This window comes from Papaver somniferum, chromosome 2 (genome assembly GCF_003573695.1).
Source record: "Papaver somniferum cultivar HN1 chromosome 2, ASM357369v1, whole genome shotgun sequence".
NCBI lineage: Eukaryota > Viridiplantae > Streptophyta > Magnoliopsida > Ranunculales > Papaveraceae > Papaver > Papaver somniferum.
The window spans coordinates 104,270,855-104,282,712 of record NC_039359.1 but is presented as its reverse complement, the minus strand read 5'-3'; the positions used below and the strand labels follow the sequence as shown (position 1 = coordinate 104,282,712).

At 35.4% G+C, this 11,858-nt stretch overlaps 1 long non-coding RNA gene across 1 annotated transcript; it reads right to left on the bottom strand.

The window, feature by feature from the left end:
• Positions 1–4,122: 4,122 nt before the first annotated feature.
• Positions 4,123–10,643, bottom strand: LOC113348657. The gene is made up of 2 exons (XR_003359750.1): positions 8,770–10,643; positions 4,123–4,608 (listed from the first exon to the last, which is right to left on the bottom strand). It is a non-coding gene; the product is annotated as an uncharacterized LOC113348657 (long non-coding RNA).
• Positions 10,644–11,858: the final 1,215 nt, after the last annotated feature.

Below are 11,858 nucleotides of genomic sequence, written 5' to 3'. Positions count from 1 at the left end.
TAACCAATCTAAGTGGATGGGAACATCTTAGTTATACGAGTTGAGGAACCAATCTGATTAGATGGAAACATCTAAAGAGTCTATTCATAAAAGCACAAAGCTCAGGTGTTAGAATTAAAAAAAAACAAAACATGGTAGTTTCGCCATATCTCGTTGAATCATAATCCTTCTATTTTTTTTTAAGTGATTTGGTGGGGCACACGATTCAAGTTGTTACTTTTGCTAGGGTGGAATAGAGTGGTTGAGATACAAAAAAAAAAAAAAAAAAGACCAGACCATTAGATCAACCGGAATAAATTCAATAAAGTCGACCACTGGTGCCCTTGTATATGCCAGTTATGTTGACCTAGAGTTAGGTTTATCGACCACTGGTCCCCTTGTATATGCCAGTTATGTTGATATTAGTCAGACCGGTATCTCAGTCCATTAGGATAGGTTCACCTTGGCAGAGGCCTTCAGACAGATATGGGAAACACCTTTCACTTTTAACCATCTCTTTATCCATCTTCTTAATCTTTCCATGTGATTGGTTGACTCCGGTTATGATGTACAAAAATTATCTGAGTAGAGCTCTGTCACTTATATATGAATTTTAGTATGCTGAGTGCAAACTCATGTACAACAAATGGAATTTCGCATCACGGGTACTTCCTCCTGTAGTCAATGAGAGTATGCCAACCAAGGAGACTCTTTAGTGCCTTCCAAGGTTCTGCGTAGATAGCTAGGGTCTGGAGTAAAGGTTTTGTGGGTACACCTCTGGTAAACCCTCCGGAGACAACACTCCGCCACTAGGGCCACCTAGTGGTTTAACGGCTTGCTGCACGTGCTAAGTGTAGTCATTTTTATTTTCTATATTAGATTTGCTCGAGGATTAGCAAATAATAAGTTTAGGTATTTGATAGACACATTTTTGTGTCTGAATTGTCCTCAGTGTCTCTATTGCCAGTGTTTGATTTTGTACTTATTAAGGTGTTTTTATGTTTGTGTTGGTGTTTTTGGAGAAATACACTTGTGCGGAAAAAGTTGCTCAAAAAGTGCTATTTGGACCCCTGGAGGACATTTGCTATACGGACCCCAGATTTGGCTAAGGGACACTCAAGGTTATGCGTAGCCCAAATTCATCCTCAGCACCCAAATTTGTCCTCAGCACCCATCTGCTATTCGCACTCCAGAAAAGGATAGGGGCACTTCATCTTCAACATTTCAAAAAAATATTTTTGCGGGAAAATATTTCCATTCACTGGCAGATTTTTTGATCGGATTTTGGAGGAGTTTTTGTGCGATTCAATCGCTGAAACTTTATGGGTAGTTGTGATATGTCCTAACAGAGCTGGTATGGGTGTTTGTTTCGATCAAATTTGGCTGAAAAATACGTGAGAAGAAAACAGGGCAGCACGTGCATGAGAGGAACAGTTCACGGGATTGCATGAGTTTTGAAGAATTTAAACATGTTCTGCTCATGTTTGATGACTCGAGCAACACTTTGGACCTTGACAAAGATAAATAAGGAGATTTTGCAGATGTAGAAACGCGTGAGAAGCTAAATCAGGGAAGAAAAGAAAATATTCCCAGAATATTTTCTTTACTGCCCGAGTTCAATGAAGAATATTGAGAATTATGGCGTGATTAAATGAGGCTGAGGAGTATAAATAGATTGCTGGGATCATAGACAAGGGAGACGGAGAGTTTGGGGTCGAGAGGAGAGCTCAGGAGGCGTGAATCAAGAGTTTTCAGAACTCTGTTTCTGCTGCTGCACCAAGAACACGAAGAACAAAAGACCACCAGAGGCAGTTGTTTACCAACAGTGACAACGACAGCCACACGAGGGTCCAAGAGTTACAACAACAACAGTTCTTTTCTATCGTTCTTTGTAACAGTGTTTTGCAACAATTATAAACGTTGCAAACACCCAATTTTCATCATTTTCTCCATTTCATCATTTGTACACCTACTTTGAGCAATGAAATCAACTTTTGAGCGTGTTTCCAACATCATGATGAGCTAAACCCAATCCTTGGGGCTATGGAGGAAGCCATTGTTTCGGTAAAAGTGATATACTTCTATTAATTAATTACAACAACTCTATTATGATTTTTTTGCATTGAACTAAAAATTGTTTATATGATTTTGATTAGTTAGGTGTATTTTCTCTTGATAGAATATGCTTGGTTTAGGGTTTTGATATTCTATGCTTGGATTAACTTCTATTCTTTTGGAAATCTACATGTCTAGGCAATACTATTAGAATCAATTTGAATGTTGAGTTGCATAATTATTATTTTATTAAATCACTAATATCAACCAATGGTGGAATCCTAACCCTATTCTCTCCATAATTTTCACAACATCTTTTTAATTTAGTTCGCTATTTTTATTTATCAAAAAAAAAAAAATCTAAAAATCCGCTTTCACAAGTCTTGAACGAATCATATTACTACAACAACTTTGAAAATACATCAACTTCATACTACAAAAACAAACTTACATTTGTTAGTGGTGTTTCATTGGAAGATAAAACAACATGGTTACGTAAAAAAAAACCACAAAATTACTTACAAATTGTGCAATGGACAAGGTGAAGGGGCGAGTGTTAAAAATCCGAGGTTGGAGAGCTAAAAACGCAAGTATCGCGTTTTCGATGACAAGGTGCCTATCGTGCACTTGTTGAACACTTCTTGCATTTGGATTTCCAAACTCTTGGCTAAATTTGTTGTGTACCCTAGCCCAAAAGGTTGTGGAATCCACCCTTTCGGAGGATCGACGTCTAAGTCGTTTTTCCGCATACCAAGCTTTGGTGATTGTCAAATCTTCATTAGAATCAAATGAAGTCATTGTTATATGTAGAGAGCTATTGGGTGAGTTAGATGGAGTGTATGATGATATGAGCTTTGGAGAGTATATGCAACTAGTTGTGTGTTGTTTTGTGGAGATAAGTAGTATATTTTTAGGATGGTTCCCAAATTTGGCCGTTATAGTGTACAAGTACAAGTCAAGAGTTTCTCACCAACACGAGGAGGTCTTGAAGGAGGACTAAGAGCTTTCAGAGCTTTCTTCTTTTCCTTTTGCAACCTGAACAAGAATGATTAAGAAAAAAAATTATAGGTCGGAAGGGTCGACAAATACAACTTTGTCGGCTACACAACAGTCAGAAGGGTCGACTAAACAATCATGCCGGCTAAACTATAACCGGTAGACTATTATTCAAATAACCTGCCGGCTTATAAAAAATTTGAACACAGTAGATACAAGGATTTTTCACCAAACCAGTCGAAAGGGTCCATTACCAACACATTGCCGACCAATAAACAGCCGGCTTGGTTTTATCCAAATACCATTCCGACTTTAAAATTCAAGACATCAGGAGACGCAAACTATTTTTAAACAGCGGCAGGGTAAAAAACTATAACACGCCGACGGAAAAAAATATAAAAAACTAACGCCGGCACACTCCTAGGTTGAGTAACTTTCCGACCCTGCAAGTACCAGTTACAGGTATTCAACGGCCGGCAAGATCTTCAACCTTAGAGAATGCCGGCCAAACCCTAAATATGAACAGTCGGCAAGTTCGATAACATAATACCTTGCCGGCGTCGCAACTGCCAATGCACAATTTCGATTTTTCTGACCTAATTCGACAAGCAAACATGAAATTGAAGTACTCGACTGAGTTTAAGTAGGCCCTTACTTTCTTAATCGCACCATTTCTTCTCTTTGAGCGGGTTCAATTTCTTCTTCTTCAACCGTTTTTTTCTTCACTTTCTTAGCAACCAAACTTGCAATTCCAGAGTTGTACTCATTAGGTTTTCGATTAGCTTCTGTCATACAAGTACCCTTACGTCTTGGCAGATCCAATATGGAAGATTAATCATAGTTTTTGAATCGACGATTTCGATGAATTAATCGACGAGTTTTGATGGTGGTAGTGGTGATGGAGCCGGTATGGTTGTGAAGGAGAAGAAGAAGATAATAAGGAAGATGGAATGAAAAGATTAAAACTGATTTGGGGTAATAGGTTTATAAAGGGTAAGGGTATTTTTGTAACTTACCAATTAGGACTTCCCTTAAAATCCTTCAAAAGAGTCCCTTTAAAATTGGGTATCCCCAATCTCTCCAAAAAAAAAATTTGTAAATAAGAAACTTTATAAAGAAAACTAAGACTCCCTAGGAGCCAAGAGTACAAATGAAGTAGAGCCATCTAATGTGAAAGAGTTTGAGACCTCTCCACATTAGATTTATCTACTGAAAGTTGATTTTAAATACATACTGGAGGTGAGTTATCCCATTCAACCTCTGAATTTAAAGACCTTACAGATTTAGCAAGAACATCTCCTACTTGATTACCTAATCTAGGAACATAACTAAAACCAAAAAAGTTTGGACAAAGTTTAGTTATTCTGTCAGCCTCATCTAGATAGGCTTTAGCATACCATGAAATGATTTGAGAATGACCCTGTAAATAATTGAAGACGCTTTCACAGTCCCCTTTTATGCTGAAGTTGTTTATCCCTTTTTCCTTAGCCCAAATTGAAGCCCGAAGAACTCCTATTGCTTCTGCTTCTTGTGGATCTGTACTTGAGGATTGCCATGTTCTTCCTCCTTGGCTATCACCTGCATCATTCCTTAAAATTATTGCATAACTGGAAGGTAAATCTTAGAGACCCATGTTTCATCCACATTCATCTTTACTGTATTCGTTTTAGGGGTTGTCCATGTATTCCTTTTCTTCTTTTTAAGCAAACCTTTGTTTTTCACATTTTTGTGTTTTCTTATAGCCCAAAAATCTAAATGTCTTTGAATTTATGCTACAAGACTACCAACTGATTTAGATTTGCCTTCAAAAACTCTATCACACCTTTCTTTCCAAATAAACCACATCTTAGTCAGAAGAGATTCTAAGGAAATGTCAGTTCTGGGGTTAGCTAGCCAGATTTTACAGAGATCTACCATAGTGAAGGAACTATCCAACGTTAAATGGGCTGGGGTAGGAGCAGATTCCAAATTTCTTTGGCAAAGGGGCAGTGGAATAGAAGGTGTTCATTGGTTTCTGTTTTAGTGTGACACATAGTACAAAGAGGAGTTACCTCCCTTACTTTCCTATATAACTGGGCATTAGTTGGCAGGGAATTTTGGAGACATTTCCAGAGAAAGAGCTTGATTTTTTCCAAGATATTTAAACTCCATAAACTTTTCCAAAAATATTCAGGTAAATCTAGGCTAGTTATGTCCAGTCCTGAGTCATTTAACTTATTATACATAGATTTAACAGTAAAATCTCCTGATTTTGTGAGTTTTCATCTAAGTTGATCCTTTTTAAAGTTATGATACTTATCCTTAAACAAATGAATATTACTATTTTTCTAGGCAATATCTGCAGGGAAAGTGTTAGAGATTAAGGAAAGGTTCCATTTATCAGTTTCCTTGTCTAGTAAGTCCGAGACCCAGATTAGGTTATAGTTACTATCCGATTTAAGGGTTTCTAAAGATTCTTCTAATTCAGGGATCCAGATGTCATTCCAAATGTTGATGTCTTGTCCATTTACAACTTCCAAAATATTATTTTGCCTAACCAGCTCGATTCCTTGTCCAATGCAATTCCAAGTCTTTTGAATGCTTAGTTCTAAAGGGCGATTCATTTCTGAAATATTTTGATCCCATTGTTTTTGCCCAAAGAGCCATAGGTTCCTTGACTAGTCTCCAAGCTAATTTTGCTAACATTGCTAGATTAAATTTCCTAGCTTCTCTAAAGCCTAACCCCCCTTTGAGCATCGGTTTACAAAGACTAGGCCAAGCTTTAGGGTAGTAGCCCTTATGACCAGCATCTTTTCCCCACCAGAAGTCCCTTTGTAATGCATTCATTTTGTTTGTGGTTTTCTCAGGTAACAGAAAACATCCCATTTGATAAGTGGGTATACTAGACATAACTGCCTTGATGAGGACTGGCCTACTTGGTTGTGAGAGCACCAGACCTTTCCAACCTTCGGATTTAGATTCCATTCTTTCAAGTAGGGGCAAAGGTTTTTATTTTGGATCTATCCGGAAAAAGAGGAGCACCTAAGTAAGAGTCCTTTAAATCTATCTGGTTAATCTTCAAAAGTTTGGACATCATTCTTTTGTGCTTTGGTTCAACTTTCTTACTGAAGAAGACACCTGATTTCTCGAAGTTAATAATCTGACCTGAAGCTTTACTAAATATGTATATTGTATCTAAGAGGTTTCTACATTCTACAAGATCAACTTTAAGGAACAGAAGGCAGTCATGTGCAAAAAACAGATGAGAAATAGGTTCACTCTTAGGAGCTATTTTAACTCCATGAAGAAGTTTCTTATGCTCTTGGTTTAGGAGAAGCCTGGAGAAAATTTTCATACAAATAATAAAAAGATATTGAGAAAGTGGATCTCCTTGACGAAGACCCCTAGAGGGTTTAAAGGAAGCACCAGGGGTTCCATTAAGCAAAACAGAGATAAAAGTTGTAGAGATACACTGCTCTATTAGCTGACATACTTCATTATTAAAACCAAAGGTGTGAAGAGCAGTTAGCAAGAAATTCGAATTTACTCTATCGAAGACATATCTATCTTAATCCCTAGACCACCTGTTCTAACCTTTTTCTTTTTAAAAGAGTGAATAATTTCATGGGCTACTATAATGTTATCAGATATTTTCCTAGATGATAGAAAGGCTGGTTGGAAGGGAGATATAATCTTTTCTAAATAACGTTTCATTCTATTTGCTAGATATTTGGCTATAACCTTGTAAATAGTGTTGCATAGCCCTATGGGTCTAAATTGGATGGGGTTTTCAGGATGTTTCGTCTTAGGTATTAGGAAAAGATGAGTTTTGTTTAAATCTGGATTCACGGTTTTAGAGATGAAGAAGTTTTGAATGGTTTAAATAACTTCAGGACCTACTAGGCTCCAATTGTGTATGAAGAAACTCACAATGAATCCGTCTAGTCCCAGTGATTTATTAGGTTTCATATTTTTTAAATAGATAGGATTTCCTCCGGGGAAGGGATATGCAGAATGCTTAAGTTATCTTGAGCGGATATAATAGGAGAGATGTTGTCAAAAATTGGATTGGGTGACTGAGAAGGGGTGAGGAAGATAACAACAGGTTCCGAAAAGAGAGAAACAAAATATGAAGTTAGGATAGAACTGATTTCCCTTCTATCCCTAGTAGCTACTCCTTGATCATTGATCATACTATGTATATTGTTCCTTTTCCTTCTCCTTAGGGTGATATTATAAAAATATTTTGTATTTCGTTCTCCTAAGGCTATAATACTATTTCTAGACTGTTGTTTAGCTATAACCTCTTGTGTATCATAAAGATTTTCTAATTCTCCTAGCTTGTTCTTAAGCTTTTTCTGATTGGACTTTGTGGGCCTATTTCTTTGTAAACCTTCAATTTCCTTAAGCAGCTTATTGATTTTCTTAGTTGGTAAACCAAAACTATTTTTCTTCCAATCCAGCAAGTTGTTTCCTGTTATTCTCAAGTTATTTACTAAGGTAGCAGCCACCTCTTCATCAGAATTATGATTCCAAGATTGTTCTATAACTTTTAGACAGGACGAATCTTTTAACGAAGTATCATAGAATTTGAAAACCCATTCTTGCTTAGAGAATTTGGGGTCTAAAATAAGAAGAATAAGGCAGTGATCAGAACCTACAGCTGGCAAATGTGTTAAAGAAGCATTAGGGAATTGGGAATGCCGTTCGGCATTAAGAACTGCTCTATCTAACCTTTCTTGAATATTGTGGATCCCTTCTCTATGATTATCCCAAGTGAAATCGTTTCCTGTGTATCCTAAGTCATATAAACCAGCATTTTCAAGAATTTTATAATAGTATTCACAATCATTTTTGTTGAAAGATAAACCTCCTTGTTTGTCAGATTGGTTAAAGATCATATTAAAATCTCCTAGAACTATTCAGGGAAAATTCCTTACTGTTATTTTATCACTAATTTCTGTTAAGAAATCCTAAGCTACTTTCCTATTTCCTGGATATGGACTTCCATAAAAACAAGTTAGTATTCATTGTGGAATGTCAAAAGAGGTTTTAACTATAATATTTATCATGTTGGTATTCCATTGGACTATATCAAAGTGGAAACCATCTATCCAGGCCACTACTAGACCTCCTGCTAAATCTATTGGGTCAACAATGTGATAATTAGGGAAATCATTTACTAATTTTCTAACTAAAGGTTTCTGATTTTTAGTTTCAGATAAGAAAAGGACCTCAGGTTTTTCTTTAGAAATTAGGTTTTTCAGATGATTTTGAGTTAATGGGTTTATACATCCCTGGACATTCCAGGCTAAAATTTTCATAGTGAAACAACAACAACAAAGTAAGAAAGAAAAATGAAATTTCAAAAACAACCAAGATACTCTAGATAAAAATTATCAGGAAAAAAGGCTAGGAAAGAATGAAGAAAAGGAAATATGCAATAGAGTCTAATTCTAAGAGGCAATTCAAGCAAGATTAAAATTTAGTCTAATACAATAACAAAGATGTGTAATTGTCCTAATAATTTTGAATATAAGAGAAAATGACTAACAATTCGAACAATGAACTTAAGATTGTCTTATAAAATATGAGACTACGAGCCCTAATTGAAACCCTAAAAGGCAATTGTTCTACTATCAAGATTGTAAGGTTGTAAACAGTGTTTCTAGCTAAGTCTCTATATTTAAAATTAGAAGGAAACAACAGAGAAAAAATTGGTAGTATTTAATTAAAATTAAATCAGAATTGGGGAAATACCTGTATCGCTTCCTTATGCTTCGATGGAGGGGATAGGGAGAAGGATAAAGGTAAGTAAGGTTCTTTTCCATTGAGGCGTTCTTTTAAATTCGATCAGTATTGATCAATCGAGAGGGCATTCCAGAGTATCGGGGAATCAGAGATGAAATTCGAAGAAAAAAAAGGAAACAGGAATAGAAATTTTGAAATTTGGTTCAAAAGGCAAAAAAAAAAGAGATGAGGAGATGCATAGATTAGGCCGGAAGGAAGGGTATCGACTAGAGGATCTGATCCTTAGAAAAGGGATGAAACAGATTAAATTGAAAGAGAGAATTTTAAAGACTCCCTAGAGATCTTATAAGAGAGAAGAAGATGGCCTAGTTCTTATTAAAGCTGGGTTAAAGATATCCTAAAGTGAATCAGTATTTGGGAATCAGCCCGTGTCAATAACTCAACATTTCATGGATGCCAGACGATCGACCCAGATTACAGATGACCGAAGAATCATAATTATCAGCTAAAAAGAAAGGTACTTTTGCCTAGCATATGCTATCAGAAGTAAGGATGAAAGGAGAAGGGAGACAGTTTGGTCAATACAAGCAGAAATTATGAATAAAGTTTTTGATTTAGCCATAAAAAGGTATTAAACAAAGATAATTTGAAATTTCTATTATCTAAAGTCTAACACACGAAAGAACAGAAATAAGGATAGAGATTGGCTACTTTAACAAAGAGATCCAATAGAAATTCAACAGCTTCAAGAGAATTGTTCAAGAAAACAGAGAAGGTACGACAAGGTTTTAAACATTGATAAGAGCCCAAAAGGAACTACTCAGGATTTTTGGAAAGAGGGACATAATTTTTGGTCAAAACTCAAAAATAGACTATGTTTAATTATAAATTTTAAAACCAGGGAATAAAAAAGATTAGATTGCTAATTTTTAAAAAAAATTAGCAATAAAGAAAGATTTAGTACCAATCGAACCAGATAGATGAGGGATAAAATTGCCAAGATGCAGCCAAAACTGGTCTCATTCGGAGCCACCAGGAGAAGAGAAATGGGTAACTAGACTAAATAAGGGACATATATCATTTATTCTTAAAGAAAAACTAGAAACGAGAAAAGGGAGATAACGGTAGGATTAAGCCAGTGAAGAAAAGGGGGAGGAGAAGAAACAACAAAGGCTGCCGGAAAAAGATGCCGTAAAGGAGATATACATTCGAAGGTCGGTCGGGAAAGTTCCTTAAATTCCATTTTATCGTATCTATACGTGTGAAATGCTTTGGTAAGACTCTGACTATCTTATCTCTAGAAGGAAAAGAGACGGTACATACGGAAAAAGTAAAGGAACCTCTTATTTTATCCAATCCGGTTTAAGCAGATAGATTAGAGAGAATAACAATACCGAGATTAAAGGGATTTCAGATGATCCAAATTGCTCGAAGATGAATTTCAGCAAGACAAAAGGGGTTGAAATAATTTAGAAATCAAAGTCAAAAAGGATAAACTAAAAAAAATGAAATTGAATCTCAAAAAAAGAGACAAGCATATAAGAAGACCATAATCGTAAGGAATCCATCCCTATATGATTATGAAGAGAAATCTAAGAACTTAAGTTCTGAGATCAACTAAGCGAAGCTATAAAGGAAAAGAAAAGCAGAAAGGGGAAGCGGAGAAAGAAAAGTAGTTCTCAAAACGAAAAACAAGGAAAGAAAGGAAAAAGGGAAGAAAATTAGCCCCTCTCGATCGATCGAAACCTGTGAACCTGTTAAAAACTGATAAGAACCCTTACCCTCCCTATCTTCCATCTAGTACAAGCGATTACGCGGACATTTGAGAAAGTTTCATGAAAAAAAATTGAGAGAAAATTTAGGAGAGAGAAAGACTCGTTGGTTTTTCCAATATTTGCAATGTGGACAGGGTTCCCTTGGTTTTATTGATAGCTACCCAAAATATTATTATTATTATTTTACTTTTTTTTTGGACAATTAACATTTTTCAATTCATTCAAATCATAATAGCGATTGCATGTTCGTTTACAAAAATAATAAAAACATCAAACAAGGTAATCAAAACCCTAATACAGATAATGACATCAGTTATAAGAAGATCGCGAAGAGAAAGAGCAATAAATCACAAAGATATCCAATTTCTCTTTTATGTGTAAGGAAAGATGATGGTCTATTCGGAAGTAATTTCCGACCATTTAATCTGATTGTATTCTTCTTCAATAAGAGATGCTCATAAAACAAAGGAGTAATTTGCCGATAAACTTTTCGATCCACACGAACACAGATGTTGAATGAGAGTGATCTCGTGATGAATCGTCGATGTTTTTGAATCAAGAATAGCAAGCCACGAACCAGCCATTAAAATTCGAAGAACTCGCCCCACAACGACGAAGAAAAATCGCCCCAAAATCGCGAAAGAATATTTCAAAAGACACCAAAAATGATGTAAAAACATCTTACTCAATTACCTACTACCAAAAATTTAAAAGAAAAAGATTTTTTGCTCAGATCTGGTCCAAAAGGACCAAAATATTTCCTAGTCAAATTAAGCAACAAAATAGCCAATAATTAAATGGTGCCAAAGTTTTTTTTTATATATAGAAAAACCTATGGCATGTTTGGTACGATTTTTAAAAACAGTTTTCAAAGATATTTTTCTACTGTTTTAAAAATATACCATTTTTCATTGTTTTCATTTTCTAAAAGCTATTTGGTAGGAAATTTAAAAATTGTTTTGAAAATCAAGAAAAATCAACTAAACTGAATCAAATGTAAAGACTCGTCGAGATAATGATAAAAACAATTTTGGCACATGCAATTCTTTCCGCAAGCTCTTACTTTGTTCTGAAAAGAAGAAGGAAAAACAAAGAAAAAACACAGAAAAACACAGAAAACAATTATTTGTTATTTTCATTTTTCTGTTTTCAAAAACAGAAAATAAATCGAAAACATTTTCTGAAAATACCTCTACCAAACACGTTTTTCTCCTGTTTTCTGTTTTTCTTGTTTTTAAAAACAGAAAACTGTTTTCAAAACACAAACCAAACACGGCCTTAGGATTTAAAAAAAGACCTAAGAGGGAAGGATACACAAGAGAG